The sequence below is a fragment of the Epinephelus fuscoguttatus genome, linkage group LG21, assembly GCF_011397635.1.
Source record: "Epinephelus fuscoguttatus linkage group LG21, E.fuscoguttatus.final_Chr_v1".
Taxonomy (NCBI): domain Eukaryota; kingdom Metazoa; phylum Chordata; class Actinopteri; order Perciformes; family Serranidae; genus Epinephelus; species Epinephelus fuscoguttatus.
Genome location: NC_064772.1, coordinates 1,843,178 through 1,859,987, shown reverse-complemented (window position 1 = coordinate 1,859,987; position 16,810 = coordinate 1,843,178). Strand labels below are relative to the sequence as shown.

Sequence of the window (16,810 nt, the reverse complement as noted above, 5' to 3'; positions counted from 1 at the left end):
GTATTTTAATATGCTATACATTAATACAACCCTTAAATCCCACATTTTAATATGTGTGGACATATGTCCACAATAATATGTCCATAATAAAAGAAATTGCTAAAAAGTGCAATAAACCACTAAAAAAAAGAAAATCGTTTTTGTTTTTACACATATTTTTCTAAATACAGAAATATTATGGCGGTATCTCTCAAAATTGTAAATGTAAAAAAGTTGCACAAAGTCCTTTCAAACCACAGAAAATTTATTTTGAGTGTTTTCATAACTTAATTTTTGAGATGCTCATTTTTATAAAATGTGATAAAAACGTAAGTTAAATGCACATTGTGCACAATTAGCAAAAATATAACATGTACATCAAAATAAACTATTTACAATAGAACAACCAAAGTTCAAAGTTCAAAGTCAAACATTACTTTTCAATAGCACTAGCTGTGATAGGTCTTGTGACAGTTCCTGTCCACGATGAGCAATATTTTTGCTGCATTTTTATTGGTGTTGGCACACAGTGTTTTGATGGCAGCCCGGTGAAAGTACATCCTGAACAGCTCAGATGGAGAGGGATTGTCCACATACTGTGATAGAGGTGGCTGCACACCTGGCCTCCTTTTGGGCAGAAAATGTGGTAGGGGATGTGGCAAGATGTCAGGCTCCTTTTCAGTTCTCCAGCCAGCTGCATCACCAGGGAGTGTCTCCGACTTGGAGCCTCTGTTTGCTGGAGACCGACTCCTTCCTCCCCCTCTGCCTCCCTCCGGGGTGCAGGGTGAGGAGACCCCCCCCACTTCCTCCTCCTCCTCATCGTCAACTCTGCATACAGATGTTGCACAGTGTGTTAGATGTGTTCAACATGAGAGTAATACAATAATGGTGCGTATTTAGTGCAAAATGCTTTCAGTTGTGTTACATGTATATTTTCTTTACTTTACTCTAACTCAAAAACAAACAATATTTCATGAATATACAGTGGTGGAAAAAAGTTTTCGGACACCCCATGCATTTGTGAAATATTGCATTAAGAATCACTCTTAGGTCTTCAAGTGCAATTTCTTTTAGTACAGTCATAGCCAAAATACTAAATAAATCCTAAAAAAGCCATTAAAAAAAATTGATTGGTTCCATAAAAATACATAAGAAATTTTGAGTATTGGGCCATTTTGGTACCAGTGATGAAGGTCGTTCTTTTTATTCAAAGACACAATTTTGTTGCCAAGCTTCGTGTCTACATAAAGCCAGCACATTTGAAAGTTCTTGAGACACAAAAATGGCTAAAACAAGGAACCTAACGCAGGAAACACGCCTGAAGATAAAGATTCTCAGCCAGGAAGGGTACAGCTGCCACCAGATAGCCAGGAAGTGCAGATGCAGTCCTTCAGCAGTTGGATACACTCTGCAGAAATACAGACGAACCAACAGCTTGGAAGACAAACCAAGATCTGGGCGTCCAAGGGTTTCTTCAGCAAGAAATGACCGCATCCTGATCCGCATGTGCAGGCAAAACTGCTGAATGACATCACAGGAGCTTCAGCAACAGTGGTCAAACCAAACTGGTGTCCAGTGTTCCACCCGCACTGTACGTGGCCGACTTTTACATCATGGCTTAAGGTCCTACAAGGCTATCAAGAAGCCCCTGATCAATGAGAGACAGAGGTTAGCCCGGCGTGGTTGGGCCCAGGCACACAAGAACTGGACAGCCAGGAATTGGAAGAAAATTTTGTGGTCAGATGAGTCCAGTTTCCAGCTTTATCTTCCTCCTACTAATGTGAGGGTACGCAGAAGGCCAGGCAAAGCATTATCTCCAGCATGTACAGTACCTACTGTCAAGCATGGTGGAGGCAGTACCATGGTTTGGGGATGCATGAGTGCTGCTGGTGTTGGTCATCTCACTGTCTGTGATGGCACATTGAACTCTACCAAGTATTGTACCATTCTTGAAACCCACATGCTCTCTTCTGCGCGTGTACTGTTCCGTCGAGGTAAAAACTGGATGTTTCAACAAAATAATGCCCCTTGCCACACATCGAAGGCCAGTAGAACTTGGCTGCAGGAGCACAGTATCCAGGTCTTAGAGTGGCCAGCTCAATCCCCGGACATGAGCCCCATTGAAAATCTGTGGTGGATTATCAAAAGGTCTGTTTCAAAGCATAAACCAAAGAATTTAGAAGAATTAAAAGCAGTAATTCAAGAAGAATGGGACAAGATTACCCCTCAACAGTGTGAAAGGCTCGTGGGGAACATGCCAGCCAGGATTAGAGCTCTACTACGTGCCAATGGCAGGACTACTAAATATTAATTTGATGATGTGATGGCTTATTTATTTTTTGTTCAGTTTTGAACACATTCTCTGTTATTTGTTGACTTTGATACCGACAATGTTGAGAACTGACATATTGAAACTGTCAAGAATTTAGTTTTGTTAGTTTTTCTTGTAAACAATAAACAAAAAAATATAATTTGTATTTGTTTGTATCTGTCTAATGCAGCCACACCTTTGGAAACACAAAAAAGATTTTTCCACAAATATTTCATGATAATATTTGAGATTGTGTAAAATTTTAAGGGTGTCCGAAAACTTTTTTCCACCACCGTATACATACATGTCATAGGAGGGATCTCTCCCTTGGATGAGGTCGGCGTCATCTCCACTGTCGGCAAAATCCGGACCAAATGAGTGGAGTGAATTTTCATCCGACGCTGTAATTAGCTTGAAAGTTTCACGCCGGGAGAAAAACCGTTTCGCGCGTCTGGGTTGTTGCAGTTCCATAAATATATGTGTGTGAGTGTGGAGTGAGTATTGTTGTGAAAAACAAGAGCGAGTGTGTGACTGCAAGCTGAGAGAAATATTTACCGCGGAAGAAAGAGAGGAATTTCCCAGGAAATGACGTCACTCTTTGTTGCCGCGGGTAGTGTCGCGAGAAAGACACGCAAGAAAATAACGTGACAGTTCATGCTCACAACGTGATGACGTTTAGTCCACCATAGGAAGTGCTGTGAATACCCGCGATCAGGATTATAATGTTTTGTTCTTAGCGCTTTTTACTGTTTTTTTACAAACCTGTCAGTGCAAGGAAACAGCACTCTGGGACATGATGAATGCATGGTAAGTTAGAGTAACTCCTCCGGTTTTAAATGCAAAAAGAATTATTGCTCTATCTTATTTGGTTGCAATTCTACCGGCATTTAAACATCAGTATGCAAATGGGATCGCGGGCGCTCCCGCCGATTTTAAAGGGTTAAATAGGTCATAAAAGTATTCCTCAAAATGTGTAAAAAAGCCTTTCAACCATTTATAATTGAATTGTGGAGTGAGGCTTCACAAACTGTGTTTCTAGGTTTCTGTGTTCTGGATTTAGTGGGCCGGCCTTAAATCATAGCCGCGTTACGTAACGGAGCTATCCCTGCTACAAACACGCCCCTTGAGACTGTAGCAGTATAAATATAGGGAATCGCCTTGTTGTTTGATATATACAGTACAGGCCAAAAGTTTGGACACACCTTCTCATTCAATGCGTTTTCTTTATTTTCATGACTATTTACATTGTAGATTCTCACTGAAGGCATCAAAACTATGAATGAACACATGTGGAGTTATGTACTTAACAAAAAAAGGTGAAATAACTGAAAACATGTTTTATATTCTAGTTTCTTCAAAATAGCCACCCTTTGCTCTGATTACTGCTTTGCACACTCTTGGCATTCTCTCCATGAGCTTCAAGAGGTAGTCACCTGAAATGGTTTTCCAACAGTCTTGAAGGAGTTCCCAGAGGTGTTTAGCACTTGTTGGCCCCTTTGCCTTCACTCTGCGGTCCAGCTCACCCCAAACCATCTCGATTGGGTTCAGGTCCGGTGACTGTGGAGGCCAGGTCATCTGCCGCAGCACTCCATCACTCTCCTTCTTGGTCAAATAGCTCTTACACAGCCTGGAGGTGTGTTTGGGGTCATTGTCCTGTTGAAAAATAAATGATCGTCCAACTAAACGCAAACCGGATGAGATGGCATGTCGCTGCAGGATGCTGTGGTAGCCATGCTGGTTCAGTGTGCCTTCAATTTTGAATAAATCCCCAACAGTGTCACCAGCAAAACACCCCCACACCATCACACCTCCTCCTCCATGCTTCACAGTGGGAACCAGGCATGTGGAATCCATCCGTTCACCTTTTCTGCGTCTCACAAAGACACGGCGGTTGGAACCAAAGATCTCAAATTTGGACTCATCAGACCAAAGCACAGATTTCCACTGGTCTAATGTCCATTCCTTGTGTTTCTTGGCCCAAACAAATCTCTTCTGCTTGTTGCCTCTCCTTAGCAGTGGTTTCCTAGCAGCTATTTGACCATGAAGGCCTGATTCGCGCAGTCTCCTCTTAACAGTTGTTCTAGAGATGGGTCTGCTGCTAGAACTCTGTGTGGCATTCATCTGGTCTCTGATCTGAGCTGCTGTTAACTTGCGATTTCTGAGGCTGGTGACTCGGATGAACTTATCCTCAGAAGCAGAGGTGAGTCTTGGTCTTCCTTTCCTGGGTCGGTCCTCATGTGTGCCAGTTTCGTTGTAGCGCTTGATGGTTTTTGCGACTCCACTTGGGGACACATTTAAAGTTTTTGCAATTTTCCTCACTGACTGACCTTCATTTCTTAAAGTAATGATGGCCACTCGTTTTTCTTTAGTTAGCTGATTGGTTCTTGCCATAATATGAATTTTAACAGTTGTCCAATAGGGCTGTCGGCTGTGTATTAACCTGACTTCTGCACAACACAACTGATGGTCCCAACCCCATTGATAAAGCAAGAAATTCCACTATTTAACCCTGATAAGGCACACCTGTGAAGTGGAAACCATTTCAGGTGACTACCTCTTGAAGCTCATCGAGAGAATGCCAAGAGTGTGCAAAGCAGTAATCAGAGCAAAGGGTGGCTATTTTGAATAAAGTAGAATATAAAACATGTTTTCAGTTATTTCACCTTTTTTTGTTAAGTACATAACTCCACATGTGTTCATTAATAGTTTTGATGCCTTCAGTGAGAATCTACAATGTAAATAGTCATTAAAATAAAGAAAACACATTGAATGAGAAGGTGTGTCCAAACTTTTGGCATATGTATGTATATATATATATATATATATATATATATATATATATATATATATGTGTGTGTGTGTATATATATATATATATATATATATATATATATATATATATATATATGTATATATATGTATATATGTACGTATGTATATATGTGCAAGTTGTTTTACTTTTGTGCAGGTTTGTTGTCCTTGTTTTTCGCTGTATGTCTGTTTCTGTGTAAGTTCAGTGATGATCAAAGCTGCTCTTACTCACTTTTATAGTCTTAATGCCCTGACTGCAAAATCAAATTGACAGCAGAGTAGGGCTGGATGATATAGACACACAATATATTTCTCTGCATTTTCTTTGAAATGGGCTACATGTTCAGTTGCAAGTTGCAAACTGATCCAGGACTAGAGTTCCCTGTTATTTTGCTGCATATGTTTTTCCATCACACAGCAGGCCAGGTAAAAGAAGTTCACCTGTTGGAGGTGAGCTTTTTTGCAGAGGTGCAATAAGAGTAAGTAAGAGCCTGTTGTCTGCAGCTCTTCATATAACATCTAACTGTGACTGTTTCTACTTTCACTTTCCTCCCTGTGTCGTTGGGGTTTGGCTGCGGTCAATGAGACTCCACCGCCACCTGCTTGACGGTGGCCGGCCTGGCTTTTGGACCTACTTCAAAGAAGGTCCATCTCTGGCGTGGCTTGGCGCATTGCATGGCACATCTAACTAATAATGGAACCGCAAATTGGCTTGGCTTGGCTCGGAGCAGCCAAAAGTTAGAGTGGAAAATGCCCACAGTATTGTACATGTGCTACTGTGGTAATTTCATTCATCTCACAGACTGATTTAGCATAGCACATACAAATTATAGACTGATGTCGCACTGTAGACTAATAAACAGATTAAACAGAGGAGCAGCTCTGTGTCTGAACTTGTAACTGAGTGTGAGAGAGGAGAGATGCACACTGGTATGCATTATGTAACGCAACTTGACCCTACATTGGTATAAACGGTATTGTCTAAATCTGTATCTTGGTTGAAAATGTATTGATATATTGTACATAGTCGTTAAATCACCCAGCCCTTGAGCAGTGTCACCTGTTCAGTTTGACCGTGCAGGTCAGGGGTATTCAACTAAAATTCAAAGAAGTCCAGTCAGAGAAAATTTCCTAACGCAAAGGTCCAGAACATCATAATGTCTACCTTGCGATATGATTTAGTGTGATATATACTGAAGTAGCCTAGTAGTTGTATCAACATCTGCAAGTAATCAACATCTAACTGTCAAATCAAGCAAAGAAAGTACGATTAAAAAACATTTCGACAATATTGTCACTAGACATTGAACTATACAGATATGCGTTTAGAAATAAAATGGAGAAAATAAATGAAATAGTTTTGAAAATTTGTGCATCTTAAAATAAAGTGCTTAATTTTAGAAAAAATAAAGTGTAGCAACAGCTTGGATTTTCCTTTTTCTTTAACTGTTTCACATCTTGGCTTAATAGTCTCAACTAATTTTACAATAAATAACAATTGAACAGTTTTACAGTTTCTCTTTCTTTCTCTCTTCTCCCACTCTCCCCACATGTTGTTCAGTGAGAGAACTGAGCTCGAGCTTGTCCTGCCAGGATTTTAAATCTGGACTGGAATGGTGTCAGGGCCACTCTCATACACATGTGCAGGTGCTCATTGGTGAGCCTGGAACAATGTTTAGTTTTTATTACGTTCATTGTGGAGAAAGCTGCCTTGCAGCTGTATGTGGAGCCAAACATGGTCAAGTACAGGGCTACTTTCCCCAGACCAGGGAAAGCTTCCTCTGTTTCTCTCCCTGTCTCTCGCTCACTCGCCTCTTCCTCTGTGCTTCTCTCTGCCCCTCGCTCACTCGCCTCTTCCTCTCTGACTTCTCTCCCTGTCTCCCGCTCACTCGCCTCTCCGTCTTCTCTCCCTGTATTGCTTTCTTTCTTTTTCTATATTTCTTTCTATTTTTCTATTGTCTTTCTGCTTGTCACTCGCCTCTCACCTCTCCTATCTGACTGTATATAGAGTCACAATGTTAATTGCCTGGAATACAGAGATTTGACTGGCTGGGTGGCATCACGTGGGATGGCTTAACTCGCATGCAATTGGTCTGTGAGTTTCCTGATCAGCTAAACTGGTGCCATAAAGACTAGAAAAGTTCCACTGGTTAAAATAGAAGAGTCCTGTCAAATTTTAAAATCCCTTAATAATTTACTGGTTATAGGTCCCGGTCTGTATAGGATGGCGTCTGGGTCTGGACTTGGACCGCAGTCCGCCTGTTAGTGACCAACGGTGTAGGTTAAAGGTTGTCCTGTTAGATCCTTCGTTCAAGGACAAGGACACTGCCTTTGTACATGGGACACCCACTCTACCTGCTGTGCTACTGGGTGCCCCTATTGTGATTTTCTGAACCAAAAGTGGAATTCCTTAAAACCCTGATTCCGAAAAAGTTGGCATGCTATGTAATACCTAAATAAATACAGAATGCAATGACTTGCAAATCCTTTTGACTAATACTCAATTAAATACAAATCAAAGATCAAAATATTTAACGATCAAAGTGGTAAACTTTGTTTTTTGTTAATATACACTCATTCTGAATTTGATGCCTTCAACACGTTCCAAAGAAATTTGACGGGCATGTTTGCCACTGTGTTACATCATTTCTTTAAACACTCAGGAAGGGTTTGGGAACTGGATGTACTGCCAAATTAACATAAACAACATTGGAGATGTCTTATGGTAGTGAAAAGAACATTCAGTTTGAGGGCTCAACTTTGGCAGGCATTCCTGCAGTCAGCATGCCAGGGGCACACTCTCAAAACTTGCGACATCTGTGACATTGTGCTGTGTGATGAAACTGCACATTTTAGTATGGCCTTTTATTGTGACCATTCCTAGGTACACCTGTGTAGTAACAATGCTGTTTAATCAGTATCATGATACGCCACACCTGTCAGGTGGATGGATTATCTTGGAAAAGGAGAAGTGCTCACAAGCATGCATTTTGAGTGTTATGTACAGTATAATATAAAATAGATTGTTTCAGGTTTTTTTTTTTTCCAGAAATCAGCATTTATGTGGAAAACTTTTGAAAAAGAATCTGAGGAGATGTGACTTTGTAACCAAACTGACCAACTTTCAAACACAAGTCAATAGACACCATCACTTACGACTAGGTTTGAAGTATGAAATATATTGAAATTTCATATTGCAGTACAAAAATGTGTCAACATGTATGGGTCAGTCAGTAATTAAATTGTGTTGCCACCTCTGTCAGCATGATGTTAGAGATAACATCTGATGGAGCTGATGTCTCATGGAGTTGACAAAGTGATATATTATTCATTTCACAGTAGTCAAAGTGAGTAGCAGTTTTAGTTTCCAGTGTTGCTAAGAGTTCTCATTATGCTGATCAAAATACTCCTTTAAAACCATAATTCTTATTTAGCTTTAATTTAAAAGGGCTATGGAGCTGACAGGTAATGGTTGAGACACACCTGATAGCAATATGAATTTATCAATAAAAAAAGAAAGCTTATCAGTACTTGAGCAAGATTCCCTGCCTTTTTTTTTTTTTTTTTTATACTTGTCTGCATTGGTCTTCATAGCTTAGCGCCACTAAAGGGTGTAAGCTTCTTGTGAAGATTGATGCACTGTTAATCTTGCAGTCAAGTATTTTATACCCATAATGCGTGGTTGTGACCATCACCCACCCTCCCTGGAGACTAGCCTAACAGCCTTTATTGGAAAAACTTCCTAATATGAGTCAGAGAGGGCCGTGATACACCAAAGTGTGTCAGGGGGAAAGTAAGGAAACAAGCAAGGGGGAGGGGGTAGGTGCTTAAGTCCTGAGTTATATAGTGACAGTGCATGCGGAGAAGAAGGAGGAAAAACAAACAAATGAACAAACAAACGAAAGAAAGAAAAAAAACAGGGGAGAAACAGGCAGTGTAGCTGATGTATTGTAGCCTTGAGGTGGTTGTGCTCCATGCAGATTATCAAAAATAAACATATACCTGTCTACTATACTGTACTGAAAAACAAAAACAAAAGAGAAGTCTATACTGAACACCAAAAATGTGAGAGTCTTGGTGGAGGGGGAAAGCCCGATTGCAGACAAGAGCTGCCAGCGCGGTGTGGTAGGTCTGAGATGCAAGTGGGCCCCTTTGGAGTGATCCCATCGGTTCTTTGCGATGCGTCACAGAGCTGAAGTATTGAACATGCATGCGTGTATTTGAACCCTCCCAATGTGTTTATGAAAACCATCACCAGGGTCCAGGGCCAGCCCTGCGGGGGAAGGGGGGCGGTATGGCATCCCAAGAACGCAGGAGCGCCCAGACCCCAAGACCAGGGAGCCGCAGAGGCAGCAGGACACCACGCAGGCCCAAGGACCCAGGGCGGCGAAGGCCGGCACCCCCAGAGAGCCAGAGACACACCCCAGACAGGCGGGGCAGGAGGGCCCGCCCACCCACCGCCCGACGCGGACCGCCCCCACCACCCCCAACAACCACCCGCCCCTGACCACCCGCCCGCCCCCACCCCCACCCCCCACCCACTGAGGCCCCCAGGGACCGCCCCAGACCCAACGAGCCACGCGCGCGGGCCCCGCACTGCCCCCGGGGAGAGACCCCGCCCCGCACCGGACGGGCCCGCACCAGGCGCCGGCCCCCCGCAGACGCCGGACCGGACAGTAATGCCCGCCCACCCAGGCCCGGGCGGACGCGGGAGGCAAGGAGGCGGTGGTACTGCAAGGCATATGGCCCCGGCGCATCGGGAACCAGGGGACCGCGACGCGCCACCTGCCCGACCCGGCCAGGATGGGCCGCCACCAACACACGAGAGCGGACCGCCACGAGCAGTCAATCCCCCATCGGGACCCCCTAGCAGAGGGCCCATAAACCACAGCCGGTCAGGAGGCAGAACCCCGGCAGGAACCCACAGAGCCCCCAGGGCGCCACCCGGCCCACCCGCCACGGGGCCGCGGGACCCCCCGGACACCGGGAATCCAGCCAAACCACCATGATGTAAATGGGCTCCCTGGCTTCAACCCTCAGCCCAGGAGGGCCGGGCCCCACTAGCCATGCCATGTGTATCTACAGTGTGTGTAAACCCACCACCCCCCCTCTTACTATGATTCTCCGATCCCTGACGGAGAAACATTAACCCTACACCGTGAATGTGAATGTGAGTGCCCATAAGTGTGATGTGGTGCATTAAAATTGAGGGACATAGGAGACAGGTGGGGGCAAGGCTGATGGCTACAGCCCACTGCTGTTCTGCAGCCCGTGCAGTCATAAGGCACCTGGAACCTGTTCCCATCTGTCCCCCAAAATGTAGGTGTATGTGGTGCTTTAAAATTGGAGAGCAGATAAGGATGGGCCGGGGGGCAGCATGGAGGGCTACCGGACACCACTGTCCCATAGCCTGCCCCATCCTGTAGCCCCCCAATCCATCCGTGGTCCACACCTCGAAGAGTGAGTGTATGTGGTGCATTAAAACTGTGCAATGTGTGGTGAGTGAACTAAATGTGGTTTAGGAGGCCAGGCCAGTGTAGGCCCGGCCCGAGGGCCGGAGGAATGGATGGGAGGGGCTAGGAGGTGGCACCAGCCAGACCCCGGCGCCGCGAGGCCCCCAGCACCCATGGACAGCGGGCCAGGCGGGCCCCAGGGAAACCGCCCGGCCCCGCAATCCCCCACAGAGCTAGGGAGCAGGCCCGGATTCAAAGGGAAGAAGGTGCACCTAACACATGCTTAAGACCTTGAGTTCTGATGAACCGCTGTGGTATATTGTGGTGAGAGAGATAGAGGGATTAGGGGTTATATCATTAACAAAAACACGTTACATATTACACAACAGTCTTTCTTGAGTTGTAATATTTATATGTACAGGTGGCATATGCTCACAGGCTGAGTGGCACTATACAGACACGTTTAGTGAGTGAATAAATGGTGACCATTTTTCTGTAAAGTATGTTAATTGGTTTCTGTGGCCAGCAGATATTTTCTCCAGCGAAATATGTTCTACAAGGAGATTCAGCCAATGTTTGATGTTGAGGGTCTGTTTATCTTTCCAGTTGACTAGGATTGTTTTCTTGGCGATGGCTACAAGAAGAGAATTGCAGTGGCTGTTTGGGAGGTCAATTGTCATCAGGTCACCAATTAAGCACAGGTTGGGAGATAATGGGATCCTGCAGTCCAAAATGGAGGAGAGTTTTTGAGTGACTGTAGACCAGAAGTGCTGGACGGGTGAACATAACCAGAGTGCATGAAAGTAGGTGTCTGCAGTGTTCTGAGTACACTGAGTGCATGTGTCAGATTGACTAAAGCCCATTCTATTCATCTTTTGTTGGGTGATGTGTGTTCTGTGGAGTACTTTAAATTGGATAAGTTGTATATTAGTGTGTCTTGTCATCTTAAATGTATTTTTGCATATCTGAGTCCAGAAGTCAGGGTCCGGTGATACACCCAGGTCTTTTTCCCATTTTAAAGTTGGTAAATGTATAGAACTGGTCTTTGACAGTAATTTATAAATCTTAGAAAGGTTCTTCTTATTGCTCGGAGAAAGCTTTGTAATATGTTTGGCAAATTCTGGTGGCTGCAAAGTGTCCTGAGGCGCTGGAATTCTCCTCTTGATTGTTTTTATCAATTGTAAATATTGTAGAAAATTGCCATTTCTTATTTCAAAAGTTTGAAATAAGTTTGTGTATGTCATAAGTATATTGTCTTGGAAGAGGTGATGGAGATGAGTTACTCCCTTCATCTCCCATGTGCTAAAATGGAGAGGTCTTTTGTCAATTTCAAAATCCGGGTTGTGCCAAATTGGAGAGAGCAAGCAAGGTTCTATCGGAGAGTTTGTGATTTCTAGTGTTTTCCACCAGGCTGATAGGGTGGAAGCAATCATTGGGTTCTTAAAACAGTTATGACGTCTGAGTGTAGTGGTGATAAACGGGAGGTCAGAGAGTCTTATATTGTTGCAGTCCGCCTGTTCTAATTCGAGCCAGGAGTTGTAGTCTTCGTAGGATATAACCATTTCAATAGGTATTGTAGCTGGTTAGCTAAATAGTAATGTTTAAAGTTAGGAGCGTCTAATCCCCCTTCCAATTTGTTTTTCTGAAGGGTGCTTAGGCTAATTTTTGCTGTCTTGTTCTTTGAGTAGAATTTTGTAATTGCAGAATCTAATGACAGGAACCATTTTGATGTGGGTGTGAATGGAATCATGGAAAAAAGATAGTTAATTTGGGGTAGAATTTTCATTTTAACTGTGGCTATTCGTCCCAGGAGGGAGATGGGAAGATTATTCCAGCGCTTCAGGTCACCACAGATCTTATCTAGCAGCGGGCTGAAGTTCAGGTGGACCAGGTCTGATAGTTTGGGTGAAATATTTATGCCTAGATATCTTATGTTGCCCACAGGGAGAGAAAATTTTTGGTCTGCAGGATTCCAAGAGTTCTCCGTTATTGGCATTATTGTCGATTTGGACCAGTTGATGGAGTAGTCCGAAAGTTTCGAGAAATGTGTTATGAGATTAAATACTTCATGTAAAGACGATTTCGGTTCTTGTAGATAAAGTAAAATGTTGTCGGCATATAGATTAATTTTATGTTCTGAATTGGTGGAATGGATACCTATGATCTTGCTGTTCTGACGGACTGCTATAGCCAATGGTTCGATGAATATTGCAAACAGTAGAGGCGAGAGTGGGCACCCTTGTCTGGTTCCTCTCTGCAAAATGCAAAATGGCCTTAGGGGAACTGTATAAGGCTGAAACCCACTGGATAAATGACTCTCCAAAGCCAAATCCACTCAGGGTGGCGAATAGGAAGGACCAGTTGACCTTGTCAAAGGCTTTTTCTGCATCAAGTGACAAAATAATTGCTTTTGTATTAACGCGTTGTGCTTTACTTATCAGATTAAGAACTCTTCTGACATTATTGCTTGAGTGTCTGCCATTAATGAAGCCCGTTTGATCATTATGAATTATTGATGCGATTATTTTCTCCAGTCTAGAAGGGAGTGCCTTTGAGATAATTTTGATATCACTGTTAATTAGGGATAGAGGACGGTAGCTAGAAGGAAGTGTGGGGTCTTTGTTTGGCTTAAGTAATAATTTGATTGCTGCTGTATTCATGTGAGGTCTTATACCTCCGTTCTTTTTGATCTCTGTCACTGTCCTGATGAAAAGTGGTGCTAATATTGTCCAGAAATGTTTTATAAATTCGGCAGGAAAGCCGTCTGGACCTGGAGCCTTACCTGTTGGCATTTTGTCTAATGCATTCTGCAGGTCATTAATAGTCAGGGGGGCGTCTAACATATTTCTGTGTTCCGTGGATAACTGAGGTAAATTTAGGTTATCGAGAAAAGCCTGAATATCTTCTGGGTTTGGATTGTTTACTGTTGAATATAAGTTATGGTAGAAAGAATAGAAAATCTGATTGATCTCCTGAGGAGATTGTGTATAATTTCCGGACGGCCCCTGGATTGTTGGTATCAGAGATTTTTCTTTATTGCGTTGGAGCTGATTAGCCAAAAATTTTCCTGATTTGTTACTGTGTTCAAAATTATTATATCTTAGTTGCTGTATGATAAATTCAGTTTTCTTTGATAGAATATTGTCCAGTTGCGATTTTGTACACTGTAATTGGGTCCATACTTGATCACTTGGATTGTTTGCATATTCCTGTGTTAGTTGTTTAATTTTTTCCTCAATGTTTTTTAATACTTGCAATTCCTGTATCTTCTTGTATGAGGAGTATGATATAATTTTTCCTCTGATTAATGCCTTTAAATTTTCCCATATTAAAGATGAAGATATATTTGGAGAGTCATTGTCTTCAAGAAAGTTTGCCCACCCCGTCTCACCATTTTGTCAAAGTCTGGGTCTTTAAGTAAAGAGATATTAAAGCGCCATGTTGGGGCCGTTTATGGATGGTTTCTATTTGCAGATTGAGTGATATTGGTGCATGGTCGCTGATAATGATCGGGTGTATTTTTGTGGTAATTTTTTGTGAGATGGAGTTGTTTAAGAGAAAAAAGTCAATTCTTGAAAATGAGCGATGCACAGGAGAGAAGAAAGTATATTCCCTCTTCGATGGGTATTTGAGTCTCCAGCCATCGCCAAGCCCAAAATCATCCATATATTCCTGTATTACCTTAGCCGATTGTGATTGCTTTGTGTGTGCTGAGTTGCTAGATCGGTCTAATGAAGCATTTAGGACTGTGTTAAAGTCTCCTCCTATTATAGTTGTCGAGCTGTCTGATAGGTTAGATAGTAAAGAGAAGACTGTGTGAAAGAAGGCTGGATCATCATTATTAGGGGCATACAGATTAACGATTGTATATAATTTGTTAAAGATTGTTGCCTGAATAATGATGTAGCGGCCTTCTGGGTCTGTTGCTGTGCTGTTTAAAGTAAATGGTAGTCTCTTGTGGACCATGATAGAGACACCTCTTTGTCTGTTGTTATAGCAGGATGAAAAATTTGATTAAAATTTGGATCTTTAAGAGATTTTTCTTCTGACTTTAGCAAGTGGGTTTCTTGTAGGAGAAAAATATCTGTTTTCAATCTTGTGATAAAGCCCATCACTTTAATTTTTTCGCCTGTGAGCGGATGCCATGTACATTCCAGGAAACCAAGTTTAGGTGTGACATTGACAAAGTGGGGGTTTTATCATACTGTGTGTGGGTATGGAGAATGATCTGTGTGTGTTTCTAAGTGAGTTTCTATCTGTGTGGATTTTGCATGAGTATGTGTAATTGTTAAGTGTATGTCTTACAGTCAACCGATGTGTCATGGTGAAGCACCGTAGAGTTATGGAGCAGAGCATTAGAATACAAGCATGTTCAACAACCAGAAGCGCCTGTGCCTTGAAGTATTTACAAACCTGAAAAGACAAAGGGGTTACATGGAGTGTATTTGTGTGTGAGGTGAGGGAGGGGGAGTGAGTGAGAGGGATAGGGGGAGGGAGAGGGGGGGGGGACATGACAGAGGGAAAAAAATAGAGAAGGAAAGGGAGAATGCTGGGTGGAGTATGTGAAGTGTACATTCACACCCTGTGAGATTTTTTTTTTTTTTCTTCTTTTCAATAAGTCAGTGTTGTGTTCATTTTATATATATATATATATATACATACATACACACACACATATCCACATAACCACATGTACATACGTATACATCTACATATATACATACATACAGTACAGGCCAAAAGTTTGGACACACCTTCTCATTCAATGCGTTTTCTTTATTTTCATGACTATTTACATTGTAGATTCTCACTGAAGGCATCAAAACTATGAATGAACACATGTGGAGTTATGTACTTAACAAAAAAAGGTGAAATAACTGAAAACATGTTTTATATTCTAGTTTCTTCAAAATAGCCACCCTTTGCTCTGATTACTGCTTTGCACACTCTTGGCATTCTCTCCATGAGCTTCAAGAGGCAGTCACCTGAAATGGTTTCCACTTCACAGGTGTGCCTTATCAGGGTTAATTAGTGGAATTTCTTGCTTTATCAATGGGGTTGGGACCATCAGTTGTGTTGTGCAGAAGTCAGGTTAATACACAGCCGACAGCCCTATTGGACAACTGTTAAAATTCATATTATGGCAAGAACCAATCAGCTAACTCAAGAAAAACGAGTGGCCATCATTACTTTAAGAAATGAAGGTCAGTCAGTCCGGAAAATTGCAAAAACTTTAAATGTGTCCCCAAGTGGAGTCGCAAAAACCATCAAGCGCTACAACGAAACTGGCACACATGAGGACCGACCCAGGAAAGGAAGACCAAGAGTCACCTCTGCTTCTGAGGATAAGTTCATCCGAGTCACCAGCCTCAGAAATCGCAAGTTAACAGCAGCTCAGATCAGAGACCAGATGAATGCCACACAGAGTTCTATCAGCAGACCCATCTCTAGAACAACTGTTAAGAGGAGACTGCGCGAATCAGGCCTTCATGGTCAAATAGCTGCTAGGAAACCACTGCTAAGGAGAGGCAACAAGCAGAAGAGATTTGTTTGGGCCAAGAAACACAAGGAATGGACATTAGACCAGTGGAAATCTGTGCTTTGGTCTGATGAGTCCAAATTTGAGATCTTTGGTTCCAACCGCCGTGTCTTTGTGAGACGAAAAGGTGAACGGATGGATTCCACATGCCTGGTTCCCACTGTGAAGCATGGAGGAGGAGGTGTGATGGTGTGGGGGTGTTTTGCTGGTGACACTGTTGGGGATTTATTCAAAATTGAAGGCACACTGAACCAGCATGGCTACCACAGCATCCTGCAGCGACATGCCATCCCATCCGGTTTGCGTTTAGTTGGACCATCATTTATTTTTCAACAGGACAATGACCCCAAACACACCTCCAGGCTGTGTAAAGGCTATTTGACCAAGAAGGAGAGTGATGGAGTGCTGCGGCAGATGACCTGGCCTCCACAGTCACCGGACCTGAACCCAATCGAGATGGTCTGGGGTGAGCTGGACCGCAGAGTGAAGGCAAAGGGGCCAACAAGTGCTAAACACCTCTGGGAAGTCCTTCAAGACTGTTGGAAAACCATTTCAGGTGACTACCTCTTGAAGCTCATGGAGAGAATGCCAAGAGTGTGCAAAGCAGTAATCAGAGCAAAGGGTGGCTATTTTGAAGAAACTAGAATATAAAACATGTTTTCAGTTATTTCACCTTTTTTTGTTAAGTACATAACTCCACATGTGTTCATTCATAGT

General features: G+C 42.8%; 1 protein-coding gene across 2 annotated transcripts in view; it reads left to right on the top strand.

Moving 5' to 3' along the window:
• The window catches only part of abcd3a (ATP-binding cassette, sub-family D (ALD), member 3a), a 96,866-nt gene that overhangs the window by 36,030 nt on the left and 44,026 nt on the right, over positions 1-16,810 (top strand). The gene's annotated exons all lie outside the window — the stretch shown is intronic.